Source organism: Bombus flavifrons, chromosome 15, assembly GCF_040668555.2.
Source record: "Bombus flavifrons isolate JBK064 chromosome 15, iyBomFlav1_principal, whole genome shotgun sequence".
In the NCBI taxonomy this organism is placed as follows: Eukaryota; Metazoa; Arthropoda; class Insecta; order Hymenoptera; family Apidae; genus Bombus; species Bombus flavifrons.
This window is the reverse complement of record NC_138456.1, coordinates 2,311,592-2,329,236: the sequence shown is the minus strand read 5'-3', so window position 1 is coordinate 2,329,236 and position 17,645 is coordinate 2,311,592. Positions and strand designations below refer to the sequence as shown.

The following is a 17,645-nucleotide window of genomic DNA, read 5'->3' as shown; positions in this document are numbered from 1 at the left end:
CTGGACGTGACAGATCTGCAATACTGCGGGCAGCATATTATACCCGTAACCCAGAAGTGGTGCCTAATTAACGCGTGGTATATCTTGCTTCGTTTCCATGTATCGAAATCGGATCCAAACTCTTGCGTGTCTCGAATCGTAGAACGCGCGTGTGTTTCGCGAGCGATCGCTCGGGTTGATAAAACGTAATGATAAAATTGATGGGCACGATTTCCTGTATATTGTATTAATTACGTTATCGGTACGAACTATATAATTAAATAAATCCTGATTATCTTTTTTAGAAGAATTTCGATGATCTTGCAACATGTTGCCGGGGCCTCCATCCCCAACGTAACATAATCAAGTTTGGTCAAACTCAATATTTTTCTTTACGTTACAACCAAACGTTATAACTGTCTCCAGATAGATGCTTACATTATGGTGTGATAGTTAATATCTTTCATTAAAAAATTTTCGTTACGATTAACCATTCTACATGATTAAAATTTTTCTGATTATCGGTATTCATTATCGATAATGGGAACTTTATTTTGGTTACGAACAACCATTATAGATGGTGGAAATTTCATTTTGGTTACTATTAACCGATATAAATGACCAAAATTTGTATTTCTTACCGGTAACCATTATCGATGGTTTTTTTTTATTACTTTAATTTTATTTTGATTACTGCTAATCATTATCAATAACAAAAGATTTTCCCGATTACATTTGTCATTGTGAATTGACTTTCGTTCGAATAAAAATTATTTTTTTATTCAATCGCCTGCACCGCTTAAATAGCCTAACCCAACCTACTCCTTTCTATTTGCAGTATTCAGTGACCGGAATTTTTATTACTATTTTCGTTGTATATTTTGTAAAACCTCGTTAAGATTCACACCGAGCAAGTAACACACCGACTGCTTCACGCGGCGTACGTGATACCAAACATATTTTCGCGCATGTTGAAAACCACAATCAACTACCTGTTATACGTATAGAAAAAAATTATTCAAAATAATCCCGACGGCGCGCTTCAAAGTATCGAAATCGCTGGGACGATAACTATTCGACAACCCGATATTATGTTTTCTCAGAAAAATCGATGTATTCTGTATACAAGTTACTCGGAACTGTCATCGATACTCGTTCGGTTGGGAATTAAAAATTAAAAGAACGAGATAGAGTTGTTCGAATGTTACGAAAATTGGATTACGTTGGAGAGCGGCAAGCTACACGAGCCAAACGGCAAGGAAGCGACAAGCGACGCGGGAAGTTGCGTTCAACGGTGTAGCCGCAATGGATCGCAACCGGGTCATTATTCATCCGCGCTTTATACATTATTTCACGCTTGGATAACCAGATACTCGGCCTGCAGGCTCGTACAGCTCCTTCCTCTGTTTACGAGCCTTTCAACGGAAATGGAAAATGTCGGGAATTCGCTCAAGTGCCTTGACACAAAACTCGCCACCGCGCCACGCCGCGTTCCGCTCACGGCGAATGCAATCTGCGACGCTCGCGTTGCATCGAGAATAGCTTGTGCCTTCGGCGCTTGCTGCAGGCAGCTTAAACTTAAACCTTGCTTCCTTCTTTCTGTTAACAACCACGGACTACGGAATGTGGAAGGACTTGCCGAGTTTCGAAGCTCGAACGGGAGCGCGGAACTTGCCTCGACAAGCTTTTGAGGCTGACACTTGGTCACCGGCGATTCCGATACTCTTTCTTTCCACTTTCTTCTTTCTTCTTTTGCTCGGTGGGAAACGTGTCACGAATGCTAGTTTACGGAAAAATCCATGGGCCACGTTGTTTCGGGTTTGCCCCTATCGTCAGTGACACCTGTGACGCTCGTAACTGAACCTTCGATATGGATTTGCGTGACGCGTGCGGCCCATTCCGCCGAACATATATTTCACTTTCGTTCGAAACTGAGCTTTCGTACGACGTTTCCAAATACTCGTCGATCGTGAAGCATAGGCACGCTGTCGTTCTCACGATCATCATATTACCATCTTAAAAAGTGCAGCTATTAGGTTGTGCCAAAAGTGTCCTTCGCTATCTGCGCGCAGCTGCTTTATCTGGCAATGTTTACATAAACATGAAACCTGATCCGTCAAATGTAAATAGAACAACGCAACAGAGCAAAATGCGTCATACATAATTCGATAAAATAACATAAAACAAGAAATGTCGTGCATCTATTATTTCCTTATAAAACACGAGAAACTATTGGGACAACCTAATACTTTTAGACTCAACTAGCTCGTAAACTCATCTAGCTTCAGTCGCTGCATGAGTTATAATGTTTTCCCGTATTGTTACCTTGTTTTTCGATCGAATGACACAGTCACGTTGATGCAGCGGACACTGACATTATGATCGGGGCAACGAACGACTAGTGAACACGCGCCGTTCAAACGACACTGGTTAACGCGATGTAAAATAAATAGAATCGTTTTATTAGATTATTTATTATTTTATATTAGACACGGTAGGCGTGTCGCAAATTCACAATAACATCGTAACGAATGGAACGGTTGCGTTGTACCGGGCGTCGCTTGAGCTCGACTCGCTGTTACTTTAATGGTTTGATATTCGCGCTGCATGTAAATGCAGGCGGCAATAAATTTTAATTGATTCGTATATTTAAAGGGTCGTCGTCGTGAATAATTGGAATTCTACCGACAGGAAGAATGAGCGGGTAGGGTAGTTGCGTGGCAAATCATAAATCACGATCGATAGGACTTTTACGGTGAAGTATGTTCGAGCGCGTTAATACACGAACGTTTTCGATTTGCTGTTGAATTTGAAATCTATTAGTCTTTCTTTGTACACCGTGTTACGGTGGATGAAATAACAGGTGTACACTGTACACGGTCAAGTTATCGCGCTGGAAAATTTAATAAACGGAAAATACAACGCTGCCAACTTTGTTATGCAATTATGATATTTGTAAAGAATTGGAAGTTAAAGCTTTTGTTTTTTAAAATATACGACAGGGCTGAGTACTCTTTGAGCGATTAAGATACACATGAAATTTCGTACGCGTTCTCTTTGCAGACGAGCGCACTCTCGACTGTGATTCGCAGGTCGACGATGTTTTATACGAAACGAGATTATAAATTATAGACTGTCGGAAAGAATGTTTAACGCATAAGCTTGGATTAAGAGTACAAGTAACACGATAAAAGCTTGTTTCTCGTTTTCCTCCGGCAGATTACCTGTCTGAGCACGCTATACAATCTTGTCTTTTTCTACTTTTTCGTATAACGTGCAACGTTTCATCAACGTAGCCTTCGTGGCTCATAGAAACAGAAGACAGTCGAACAAATTTCGCATTGGCGTTTCTCGTTTGCCTGCCACCACGGTGTCTTGAAACGTTCGTCAACTAATAATCTGCGACGAAAATGAAAGAAAAACAATTTAATCGAATTTCACACGTTTCATGAAAATAAATCATTTTTCGAACTCGTAATGAGAAACCAGAGTAATGTGATCACTTAGCAGAAATTATTTTTAACGTTTTCAGATCAAAAGTAAAAACAAATAAAGTTAATCCCTGTGTCTAAGTATGAAACAATCGTAGTAAATGAACAATCCCTGTACCTGTGCATATAACATGTAAAAGGCAAATAAAATGTATTTTATTACGCTAAAAATAAGAAATAAATAAGCAGTTTTAGAATATACAGACGTACAGAGAAAAAGATGGACAAAAGTAATTTTGCTCTGGCTAGAATCGCGTTTTAGGGTTCTTTATCACTCGCGACTGGTAACGCCCAAGTTTCTCACAAATTCCTTCATTATGGAAACATTTTTGTAAATGGATTTTTACCGCGTGTGGGACGTAACGACTTCACTGCGCGACTGTGAGATTTATGGCACGACATTTGCTATCGAGGCGAGGAAAGGCGAAGGCAGAAAATTTGAAGATACACGTTGTTCGTCGAAATTACTGGAAAGTCGTGTACCATCTGACTGTTGCTAACCAGCCAGTAGAAAATTAAATCTTTCTCTCGAAAATAGTCGATCGTTTCTGTACGTGTCCTAAATCTCGTGAATGTGTTACGAGTATTGTTCGGGAATCGGGCAAAGGTCGACTTTATTCTTCTTAATAGAACCACACAGTTTTTAACACGTTAATTGAGCTGTCATGGCCATACCTCGTAACAAGTTATTAACCTACTTATGTCTAGAAAGTATCAATACTTAACGAACAATTTTTTGGAAAAGCTGAAGAATTTTAATAAAATCGTTGAATATTGGATTTTTCTCAAATATTAACAACCAAACGTAGGTGCAATTTTAAGAACGCAGTCAAATAATCGTAATTTACACGCAATGGAGGTTGCTATTCGCTTCTCAAAGTGCACAGTGGCCTCTGTTACATAGCTAATCCAATTAACAATTTTACTTTTATATTTTCCTTTATTGTATATTGTTATATCTATCCTTTTGTATTCTACTTTAACAATTCCTTGACATTTCGTACGCAGTTACGTCGGCGTTTGCACTACTTTTATCCACTTTACTTTATACCTCGTAAACGTAGATTAGGTAGAAGCTAGCGTGGTTTTCGAAGGTGACTTTTTGAAACAGAAAATCTGGCAAAAAAAGAAGAAAAAGGATTTTGTTTTCTTCGACTCGTTTCTGCATGAACAATCATCCCCAATCGTGTAAAGTGTTCAAAGAAATACGCGCCACCTTACGAGGCAGAGAAATCACATACCCTCCGACTGTAATCTCTTCTTTTTGAGAAAAGCGAAGGTACGAAGTTTCACCTGCTCGCAGAGTCGCGACGCGGTGTAATTCCTCTTGCTTTTTGACATTTCAAAGAATAATCTACGTGTAAGAGACTAATCCGAGTGGTTAACTATGTGCAAAGGGAATCTTCTTGCGCGTGTCTTCTGTTGTCACGTGTAATATTGTCGTGGAATTAATATCGTGTAACTCGACCGGATGGAAAGCAACGTTATTCTAAATTTCGTGTCGTGTACGACGATTCGAAAAAGAGAGTCGGTGGAAAGTCTTTGGCCGAAGGGTAAAGCGAGGAGCGATACAGCGCAACGATGCGCCGTTTGAAGAGCGTAGCCATTTGCTGGCGATAAACCCGTAAACGCTGGCTAACAGTGCATTAAAAGCGGATGGCCATTAAAAATTAGCCAGGCAGGTAAGCGCAATAAAATAATTGGTGCGGGTCGCGCAAAACGTGGTAACCGCTGCTTAAGCAAATTCATTCAAATTGCGGAAATATGAGAGTTTTAAGATTGCAAATTGCATTAAGCGGTGATTACGGGCTTGCCACGGTGGAATGACGCTAAACGGCTGTTTGTAGTTGCCCCACCTCTTTTCAGGGCACACGCTATTGCCGATGCAAATAAGGAGATACGCGGTACAAATTGTTCAAACAACTTCAGTGGCCATTAGCGCCGCGATTGGCTGCCTCTCGGCGTTGAAATTTCGCAGCTGCTTTGCGATTTTATCGGCGCTATTCTGGAAGTTCCCGCGGCCAAGAGGGAATCGAAAGGCAATCGTGCGTTTTCAGCGTGCACTTTCCAACTGCTTTCATCGCGTTTGTTCGATTGTTCGTTCGAAAAATGCACGCCGCGAGTGCAGACAAATGTTTGAAATAGCGGCATGCTATGCGAAAGTTTGCGGCTCGCTATCTGTTTAATTCGCCACTTAAACGATCCATCCACGTAACGCCGATGATAAACGAAAATAAGGCGCCTTTTTCCATCCACGTACATCGCAGAACGCTGTCGATCTTTAGGTCGCGTAATTCGTTCGCTAATCGTCACGAGGATAATCGAAAGAAAGAACGGCTGAATGCGAGGGAACATTTGATGATAAATTGAAAGCACTTGCGGCACGCGTGTTTTCGCTCGACGCCGGTGATACTCAAGGATGATGGGAGCAAAGAAACTCGCGCGTGCGCCAAGCTATGCCCGAGGAGGACGGAAATTATGCCGTGGTTTACATCCTCGTGAACGTTTTTAATCTCGTGTCAGCGGCAGTTCCCGCAACGCGAAATTAAGTGCACTCGTTAGCAAGCCGATGTTTGCTAATGTGAGAAAGATTCGAGCTTCCTCGGGTTCTTATCTTTTTCTACTCGAGCGCTACGGTGTTTCCCATTAATTCGCAATTCAGTCAGCCCGTCACAGGCGTACCACCGAGTACGATATTCCCGTGATATTTCGTATCGTATTGCGTGTTTTTTTGCGCAATTGAAAACGTAAACCTTCGAAGTATTCAGTCGCTATATACCTCTTTGTCTTATCGTTGAAATATGATATTGCTAGCTTTTTTGCTATTCGAGCTTGTCGATCTATGCTCGTATCGTGCGAAATGATCGCAGCTTGATGACGTAACGCGAGTAATGGGACAGCGTGTGACCACATATGGCCGTAAATATAAAACACAAAGAAAGTGAAAGAGTCTGCATTCGGTTGATCGACGACATACTAACGACCACTGTCGTCTACGAACTTTTTCGATATTAGAACGCTAAATATGATAATAGCTATGTACATGCACCTACGTGTTAATGCACATATGCGTGTATGTTGTAAGAATTAAAATCGACACTGTAGGAAAATTGATTGCTCCAGTCCATAAAGTCGTATCTATAAGTCTCGGTGACTCGGTTGATCAGAGGCGACAAATTAAAGAACATAGTAGTTCCTGTTTTAAAATAATTATTTAATTTAATATAGTTTGCGTCTGGTTAAACAACTGGTTCTCGCTGTTTGAACCCATCTACGACCATTTGGCTGCGCGCACCACCCACAAAGGAACACCAAAGGAATTGTCCTTGGCCAATCGTAGCGACACCTTGTCTCATTCCTCTCCCGTTCGCACTACAAACCAAACATGAAGGAACAAAGGAATATATATATATGTCGGAGATGAAAAGACATCGGAGTCTTCCCTTTGGACCCCCGGGAAAATCCCTTAACACCGTCATCTAGATTCTATCATAGGCGTAATTAAACAATTGTCGTCTTTCGATCCGTTTGTATTTGTTCAAGATTTGTGATAATGAGCTTGGGCTCGAGGCGATAGCCAGTCGCCGAACGTAGCCGCGGTCACGGGATGAACGCTTTGCCTAACAAAGGTATGAAGTAATTCTATAGCTCTCCTTAAAAGAAATATCTCTGGCGACACACGACAGTAAACATTCCAACGGTCTCTGTCCCGTGGCCACACGCAGTCCCTATTCTTCGAGTAAGATCATTGCCAGATGTCGATGTGTCTCCACAGCTAGCACGTGATCAGCTAGCCCGAGGGCCGTTATAAACACTAAGATCTAGTTACCTAAAGTCCTTCAAACAGATAAACAGTCTTTGTCCCAACTACGGGAAGATAGGGGAGATCTATTTCTTTCAACGAACGGCGTCTCCCACTAGCAACTTTCCCTCGAGGGCGGCTAGCATCTTTTCTAACCACCGATATGGAGATTGACCAATTAGCAGCAACGTTAATTTCCCTTACTTTCTGAACGAAGACTATCCTCGACGAATCCGATGATCTCGTGTCCTTAGATACACCCCATCATGGTTTTCTCTGCAGCATCATCGCGACGAAAAGTCATTCTCTCGCGAGATCGTATTAGCGACTTACTTAGCGTCTGTACGCTCGGTGGATATTCCCAGTTTTAACAAAGAGTCCGACTTAGATTTTGCGGGCACGTTCATCCATCACCCCGTCGACCGCGGATTCGTTATTGAACCTAGGATCATTATCATTAGTTTCTCGAGTGTCTAATTGCCACGGTTGCTTGTCCAATTCTATAATAATCGTATCTACACTAGTCAATGTCTTCTGTATTGCTTATCGACAATGCGTAAACCAAACGACGATTCGTTTCACGCCCCTAATCCTAATTCCAATGTAAACCCGACATATATATATACACACACATACACAAATATATACATTTAATCCTATATACACACACATATATATAATTAGATTAAATATAGGTAAATATAGATAAATTAGATAATATAACCTCGTTCTTACAATAATCCAACAGCGACAAATCTAATTTTTAGCGTACGTAGAAGTGACGAAATATGGTGGAATTTCTTATCTTAAATCGGAGAAGCAGCGTATTTGTGACGCGCGGCGAGGCCAGGGTTCGACCGGTGATGTCCGAAACGAACGCGTTATCTCGAAAACGCAGTATAACTGGCGCGGTCGTACGGCGTTGATTATGATCGTAAATAACAATCGGCCGCGGTATCGACGTTCACCCGATGTCGCTGATGATGTATGTGTGTAAGCACGCGTTGCGCTCAATTCACTAGCCGGCCGCTTAGAAAAGCAAGAGGGATTATCTATCAATCATAACCATCTACCGACACGATTTGCCGTTAACGAACGCGTACCTGTAACCGTTTCGCGACCAGCTACAGTTTGTTTCCGCGTCAGAATCCGCGGCAGCTAGTCGGTGGCTTTGACAGGCTGAATTTCATTAACACGTGGATACCGTGACGTTGTAACAGGCCTCGACTCAGCTTCGCTCTGATCTAATACGTTCGACACTCGTTTCGATGCTCCACATCGTTGCTGTTCGTTGTTATTAGTATGCAACTCATATAACAAAGCCAGAGATTCGTATTAGGTCGTCCGAAAAGTTTCTTTCGTTTTATAAGGAAATGATGGACGCACAACATTTTCCGTTTTATATTATTTTATCGAATTACGCATGATCCATTTTGTTCTATCAAAATAAAGATCACAACGTTCGACAGATTATGTTTCATGTCTGTATAAAGATGCGTTGTTGTAAAAACACGTGTCTGTAAAAGAAAGACACTTTTCGGACAACCTAATATATTACGACGACCAGACTAGCGGCTAGACGGATCAAATGTACGCTTCGCAGGATGAAACTACTCGATCGTGAAATCTCGGGTATTTGCTAGATTACTGGCTTGGCCATGCGTCGCTGGCTGCACTTTTACTATTTGCAAAACGAAACTCGTTGGATGCGAAAACTGTTTGATCCATCGTGCAACAAGGTTTTAGTCCTGGATGAACGCAGAATAGAGAGAAAGAAATTGCTTACACGCTTCGTGTCGTTGAATTGAAATCGGAATTTAAATTCTGTTTTCTTTGCGATACATCTGGTAAAACCATTGAGTCACCGATATCCTTCTTTTCTTCTACCGTTACGATTCCCAATTTTTTACTTATCTCCCTTCCCTTTCCCTACATCTATGCAAACATTTTTTCGTTATGTTAATTGTTTATTCTATCGTCGTCAAAGCGATACAGCTTATCTTACGAAAAGATAAGATGCGCGCAACGTTTCAACTTCGAATCGTAGAAAATTCTAATTCCACGATCTTTCGCGTTCGCCTACGTGGATATTTATTAGATGCGTATATTCACGTTTGCTGTGTCGTTAGGACATTTGGTAACTCATATTTACGATACGAAGAGATCGAATAATTCGTGCATCAGCTTGGCAAATTGGGCCTTGAAAGTCACGAGTTATATGTGGCAAGCGCGCGCACGGTGTACACCCAAAGGCCTGGCTCCCTTAGTTATTGTCGCACCATGAACCCGAGGTCGTGTCAGAGCAATTAACGGGCCTGTTAACCTCGTAGGCACGCCCTGGGGCCCCATTGACCCCTTGTGTTCCTTCGTGCCCCGGACGTCACGTACTTGACAGGTTGAAAACCCGAAAAGTTACCGCTACGTGACCGATTTAAGTCTTCGATTTAAGGGAAAAAGCGAGTGCTCGCGTCCATAAGGTTATGGAAAAGTATTGGTTGCTCGTACGCCTTGCCGCTTACTGGCGGCTAAGAAACATACGTCGTTGCTTGACTGCAACTTCCGAAAGTTGGTCGCGATGTCTCGTAAATTCTTCCGTCAAAGTCTAGCCACCTGCTAAAATGGCTTGAGAAAGCTATTGTTACCGCTCGAAAAGCTAGAAAATTTTCTCGTGACCTACCAGAGGCTGGAAAATGTTGAATCCCGAAGCTTCTGTTAACGATATTGCAGGCAAGTGATAGCTTTGTTTCGTTCGTTTCTACGAAAACGAGCGCGTACTTCGATACGCAAACGTCAATGGCTGTGAAGGCATCAGCCGATTCGTGGTTTTCCTAGAAGCAGGAGAATCGGCGTTTAACAAATTTAGATATCCGCAAGACGTGCGCGGAAATAATTGTTCTATATATGGTAGTTTGGCTGGCGCGGCGGAATACGCGAACAGCGACATTTTATCTGTCACGGAATTGCGCGTTGAGTTTCGGCTTTCGTTCTAGAAACTGCAATTTTTCAACGTTCTCGGAAATCGGTGCGCGCGCGACTGACTCGAGAACGTTAATTAAAATCGGACGACGAGCGTGGTTGCTAACGAAGCAAAAAGAAGTTCTTGGGCGAAACTAATCGCGTTTCCTATTGCCGCGTAAAACGCTGGCCGCCGCTCGGCCGGACGTATTTTAACAACGAGCTCCGGCCAACCGTCGAAAATTTCCAAAACGAATGCCGCTCCTGGCAACGAGAACCAGAAGTTAATGATCCCGAGAACGGCGTTTCCGATTTATCGACGTTGTTGCTTCGCAAATCGCCTCTTGAAAGTAACGATGCGTGCGAAAATTGAAAAACATACTCGAAAATTTCAGGGGCGCTCGTTATTCTCACGAACGGCGATCAAGCAAAATCGAGTTCGTGTTATATCAGATGCAAGTACCTACTAGTTTCGTTTGTGCTTGTGATCCGGTGGCCGTACTAACGATCGTACTGAAAAATATGTTTCTTCCTGTATATTATACACACACGTCGTACGTATCTAAAACATCAGAACGTTAGATACGTATCGTTCGGTGGTTACGCGAACGTGATGTAGTTTTGGTCGTGTTCGAGCAATTTGAAAGGACGCGACGCGGCAACTCGTTACAATTACAGAGGCGTAAATTCACTGTAGGCAATTTCCATTGGCAAACAATGAGCGATATAATAGCCAGCGAACGCGTTCGTCCGACCAACGAAATGCAACTTAAACGCGGCGACAATGACGCTGCTTTAATTTCGACAGTTTCGTCGTCCACGGGTTTCAAATGCGATCGACGTATCAGCGAGGATGTGAACATTTTACGCTGATACGCTAACTATTCAATTGGGTCGAGTTCTATCGGTCAGCTTTCCTAATTTGTTCGAATGGCGAAGCAAACGTTTCGCTGAAAGAGGCAGAGTTTAGAACCTACTACGAGTCAATTAATTCACCAGCTTTGGAAACTCTTCGCCATTGAAACGTATCAGGTCATTTTCCGAGTATCGCGATCCGTTAAGCGACATGTTGTCAGAAACGAACTTGCAAACTTGACGGAAGGTCGAAGCAGATTGGTAATTCGCAACGCCGCTAGCGCGCACATTCTCCGACCGAGGTTAATCTTATTGGCATTTCTGTTCCATACACGAACGACGAAAAAGTCCGAACGAAAAATTTGTGTCGCGGCTTGCGGTTAGTTTCGCGAGGTGAAAGTATAGCGTCGGCGTTTTCAAAAGCAAAAATTTCGTCCGTAAAATCTACGGGGTATCGCGTACGGCGTACAGAGTATCTATCCTCGGTGATAATACGAATACAAGTATCTGGTTAAGAATTTTCTTGGAGCTTGGAGAATATTTTACTTGGAAGAAAAATTTCCCAATTACATACCTGTTATCTATGTAGCTTCTTCGACCATAATTACCTTTGCATTAAGTTTCATGCTTCTGCATATATGTAGTAACTTATGGATCTTAGAGTAAGGACAAGTAATGATGATTTAATTAGGGTTTAGTGTAGTTTAATAAGCAATACTCAGTAACAAAAATCGATTACAACATCGTCGTACGTATCATTATCACACACGCCTTGACTTCCCGATTCACACTCCGTGACCTCTCAACTCAGACTGCCCTTCTCCACACGCATTCTGGCCGTTCTCGCATCCCTTTGTCTTTTCCTAGGCCCACCACACGCGTGTTCCGCAGACGCTCGTGGCCAGGGTCACGTAGCCTTTTCTACGAAACTATGCACTTGAAAAGACCGATGACACATTTATGGATCCGACGGCGCCTCGGCTCTCGTGACATTGTTCATGGTTAACTCGATGTTTATTAGGCCCTTTTCCCTATACTACATATATATATACATATACATAGTTACACTTTACTTTCCGTTTCAATGTTTCCTACCACTGGAGTTAACGTTGAACGAAACAACTCTGGAAAATGAAACGCGAGGATAGATTGAGAAGAATACCCCTGGTATGATGAAACGCGTACTTGCGTGTCGCATATTGACCGTCGTTGTCGTCGTCGTCGTTGTCACACGCTCAAGAAGGCCACACGCTCAGAAACAGTAATAGCATAGGCTAAACATACTGCATACCACAGTCATCGAAACAATAACCAAATAATAACGGAATAGCCGTCTCTGACATACAACAAACGAGAACCCCTCCAGAGGGGCTAAAACCTCAGTATAAAAACCCTCCCAAATAAGCGCTAGACATCAGTTCGTAACACTTTGAACCGTCACTCGGTTGGATTTGCATAATAAATTCTATTACCATATACAAAGTTCAATTTCTTCACCTTATTTGTGAAACGTTCGAACTGCGACGCGAGGAGATCACCGGCGATCTATCGGTTTCGTGATTTATTGTGTCTCCAACGTGATATCGTCGTCATCGTTGTCACACGCTCAGAAACAGCAATAGGATAGGCTAGAAATCCTGCATACCACAGCCATCGAAACAATAACCAAATAGTAACGGAATAGGCGCATCTGAGATACACCAGACGACAACCCTTCCAGAGGGACTAAAACCTCAGTATAAAAACCCTCCCAAATAAGCGCTAGACGTCAGTCTGTAACACTTTGAACCGTCACTCGGTTGGATTTGCATAATAAATTCTATTACCATATACAAAGTTCAATTTCTTCACCTTATTTGTGAAACGTTCGAACTGCGACGCGAGGAGATCACCGGCGATCTATCATTTTCGTGATTTATTGTGTCTCCTACGTGACATCGTCGTCGTCGTCTTCTATTAAACCCTAACGCCTAACGTCTTGTTTGAAGGATAGCGGCTAGGCAATGGCAGTGCTACGATCCAGGGCGTTTTTCATAGCCGCCAGCTACAGATTTATACCACTGAAGTCGGCTACGCATCAGACCGTATGGATTGTCTGGCGTGTTTCGAATCCATATTTCAGAAGGACCAATTTTACTCATCCACTATCACGACTGGCCAAGTACGTTTGTATTCTCAATTACTCGCGCCAACGCTTGGTTAATATCCACCGTATCCGCCTTCCGAGGAATGCCATTTTTCAACCGGCTTCCAAAAATTAGCCGTCGCGATAGTACGAGTAGATTGCACGGGTCTACTCGTAAATCACGCGACGTTAGATATACTACGAGCAAAACTACTCGTAACGGGCCACTAATAACATCATTTCGGCCAATCGGACTTGCTACAAGAAAGTTGAGAACACGCGTGGAATAACGTTCGACGCGATTCATTTTGTCTCGAACGTTCGCTACGATATACCTATACACGTACACAGGTACGTAGGACAGGTACGAGCCGCCAACAACGAAACAAAATACCTGCTCGATCTTTCGTCACGTTTTCGTTCTTGTCGTATCTTGCTTCTCTTATTCGATCATTATCGTATTTCCATTTCTGCAATTTCTACGAGAAGCTATCGATCGAGCCTCGTCTTAACGAAAGCCTTTGATTAATTTCTGTCGACCAAACTCATGGAAATCGATCGAGTACCGATAGAATTTAAGCTACACGCGGACCAAGGAGCCGTCTCGACGCGGCAAGGAAAATCAGTTGCGGATACAAATTAGAATTCACCGGAGACGATCGCCTGCTTCTTCGTCGCTCGCGATAACGAGCCGCGGTGTACTTCGATAGAAAATGCAAACGCCACGCTGCGCCCACTCGCGCCGTCTTAATTACAGCCTCATTGGAAGTTTTGTTCTTATAATTAAGAGAATACCTGTCATCGAAAAGTAACACGACCAGATCCGGTGTACACCGTTGCACGATGAGAAATTCTGTAATGCACTGGTTCTACATTCTTGCGAAGCACAAGTGCACGAATACAGACGCGAACAACGATACTGCAGCCATGTAGAACACTTGTGTATCCAATAACAATCCAAACCCGATTTTACTCAGTTGCGCAGCCTGCGTCCCCGTTTTGCTGAGTTGGAAACTACCTATTATACGCCTGTATTACCAGCTCTCCATTACTCTCTCTCTCTCTCTCTCTCTCTCTCTCTCTCTCTCTCTGTGATATATAAATATACAAATTAAATTTCAATTAACCGAGATACATGAATATGTTCGTTATATTCGAAACGGATCTTTCATCCGACATTTTTCCTCCGAAATTTGAGGCAAGAACTTTCTCGAAAGCGTCGTCGATCCGATGATTTAATCGACGTTAGCAAACTGAGAAAATCGAGCTGAATTTACGAGTCTGCTGGTCGATTCGAATTATACAAATGAATTTATTCGACGAGCAAACCGATGGTAAGATAATTTCACGTATATCGACGAGTATTTAGGAAAAATTCTATTTCGGAGATGATAAGAAACGAAGGACGAATTCGACCGGATGCAACTTGGAAGAATTACATTTTGCCAGGACTCGAATGAAAAGTGTAACCCGCGTATGTTGTAGGGACGCTCGGTTGAAAAAGCCACGTCTACGATCATAAATAGCTTAGCGTTGAATGAACAGAAATTGCGCACGTACACTTCGCATAGAGTCAGCGAAAAGTTACATCGTACGATATATATAAAAACACAATCACGATGCTTATGTTAATTGGAAAGCTTCAGCCAAGAAAATCCCAGTTATAGTTTCTCGTTTCCTTCGCTCGGCGAAATTTCAATTATCTCCGTGTCAATCTAACGTTCGCCTGGCAGTTGTGCAGGTAGCATATAAATGGATGCTGATTCTTCCGCACGAAACTCGATAAAACTATACGACCGCTTGTAAGAGGTATCCTCTGCTGCAAACGTATTCTACGTCGATGTTCTTGGCTGGGTTTAAACGGCTCCAACAAAATTATAACCGTCGTAATTTTGCAATATCGTCGTCGATTGCGCTATCCGAATTACCGTTCGTCCCCGGTCTACACAGCGTACGTGACTGCAGTTCTCGTAGACGTACGAAATCGAGGCTAGTCGGACCTCGAGTCAAGTGAAATGAACGCCAGATAATATGACGAGGCTATGGCGAAGGAAACGCGACGCGCAACGGTTCCTCGGATCTAGTTCGTGCTTACAGATGCGACACGCGAGATTTCTCGAGGGCGAGAGGCTTCTCTTTGGCTTTTCCTCCTCGTCCGACTCCAGCAACTCGAGAACCGTAGGTAAGAACGAGGGTGCCACCCTCTTGGTCCTGTACCCGCAGCGTAATGCATTTTCACGCACGATTCACGCTTGGTCGTAGCAGAGAAAGGAAAAAGAAGAGAAAAAAGGAAAGGGAGAGCCGCGGTAGGATGAAGAACGGCGGAGAGGGCTTGCCGCTTGTACATTGTACATTCAGTTCGCCATAGATTGCTCGCGAGACTGCGGTTTCTCGTTTGAATTCACGGTACTCTACTCTCTGCGGAATGACAGGCTGAAATTGATGTAAGAGATCGCGGTCGACAGCTACAAGCTGGGAAAGTTGAATGCGTTCCACGCGAATAAATAAATAAATAGCACGGAAGACGTTGCAAGCCGACGTCAGCTGCGATTCTTCTTAAAAATCGATTACGTTACATTGGACGGGCGTTTAGATAACTCGCTTATGGTTAAAATCGTCGGTAATTCGCGGGAACATTTGTGCGAAGCTACGAGCTCGCGTAAAAGTGCATTTGGGAAAGTCATATGAAAATATATGTGTAAAAATGGTAATACGTGTCGTATTACGTGGTAAAGTCTGGTTGCTTTCGTTAGATGAAATCCATTAAACGCGATAAATAACTTTTAGCGTAGTATTACGTTGATCCCAGACTTATTTTAATCGGCCATTCGTTCCATTTCCGATATAATAGTAGCAATGGAAAGGCAGAGGGAAACGAAGCTGTACGCTATATTACGTAGAAAAGTAACACGTTGTACTTATTAAAACGCGGTTAATGCTTGATTTAAAGCGCAAAGTATATTCGTACGTAGGGACGAAGGAACGCAATGAACTCGGTAAGCGTAGAAAATGTAAATCTACAAATGTCGATGTTTACGGAAATCCAGCGCATTTTTTCCATAATACGACGTTTACAGTTGGACCGTGGATGATCCAGTAATTCCATTCCCGATACTATTTCATATATCATCGATATCTTCGAATTATGCCAATTTATTCGTATAACGTACTTGGTCTTATATGCACCGTTCGATAACGCGACCGATCTATCGATATTTGGAAAATAGTGTTCTTTCCACGTTTTAATATTGAAGTTAGCGAAACGATTATTCAGATGTGAAATAAGTCGATTTAAAGACGAAATTTCTACTATACTTAACTATCGTATTACGATATACCACGTGTATGCACTTTACTAGTTCCGACTATTCGACCGAACGATCGATTAACGATACGTTTTTACTAAAAGTAAAATGTATTCTACGCTAGGTATACGCACAAGCCAGGTCAGAGTTCTTGCAAGTTCCTAACTCTCGGCTAACTTCGTTAACGTATAATTCATTTTGTGAACTTTGATCGATTCAACGACGAAACGATTACCACAATTTAATATCTTTCTGTTTTTTTTTCTTCCAATTTCGTATTAACCAGCGATTGCCCATTTTGTTCGGTAATTGAAACAGCAACGTTATGACGCGCGTAGTTACTTCAAACTGTCGAATTTCAGCGAATACGCGCATACGTAGCTTCGGACAAAAACGTTACCAATTTCAAACCGAAACGCATTTGCCCGTAACTGTATATTTCTATAGAAACAAAATATCATATTATGTGTCGAGTATCCGAAAATGAATTTCCTGTTTGAAAGGAAACCAAAATATATGTAAAATTTGCGAAATTTATATAAATTAATACAACGACGAAACGCGTCCTATACGATTTATCGATTTAAGACGGAAATCACATTATTTTTGTGTAAAAACGAAAAAAAATACTGTATATTCTGGAACTATTGTACGCCAACGGATGAAATTTTCGTTATTTATAAAGCACGGCAAATTTTACGCTACAATATTATGCGTGTATGCTATTAACCGTACAAATTTCATATACGTGTGTGAAATAGAAAAAAAATGCGACGACTAATTCGCAATGAAATTCGTGCCATTGAATTACCGGAGTACGTACATACGTCATTTAAATATACGCTGTCGTTAAATGCGCTTGATACTCGCGTACTGATTTTAAAGCGAAAGCATCGATACGTCCCGTGTATTTATTCGGACAGCGCATCCTTATCAAAGGAGAATCGATTCCGTTAACACGGCAACTGCTCGCAGAATGTTACGAGTTAACGCGTAATTGAGTGGAAGGAAATAGCCGATGGTTGAAAGAAAGACGAAAACGCAAGTTCGAAGAAGAACGTACCGCCTGTTGAACGTGTGTAGGTGCAAAACGAGCTGGAGAAATCCCAAGCACGGAAGAGTTACTCGAGCCC

The 17,645-nt window shown here is 42.3% G+C and overlaps 1 protein-coding gene across 3 annotated transcripts in view; it reads left to right on the top strand.

The window, feature by feature from the left end:
- LOC138187539 (protein amalgam) overlaps nt 1-17,645 on the top strand; it is a 263,392-nt gene that overhangs the window by 23,099 nt on the left and 222,648 nt on the right. The gene's annotated exons all lie outside the window — the stretch shown is intronic.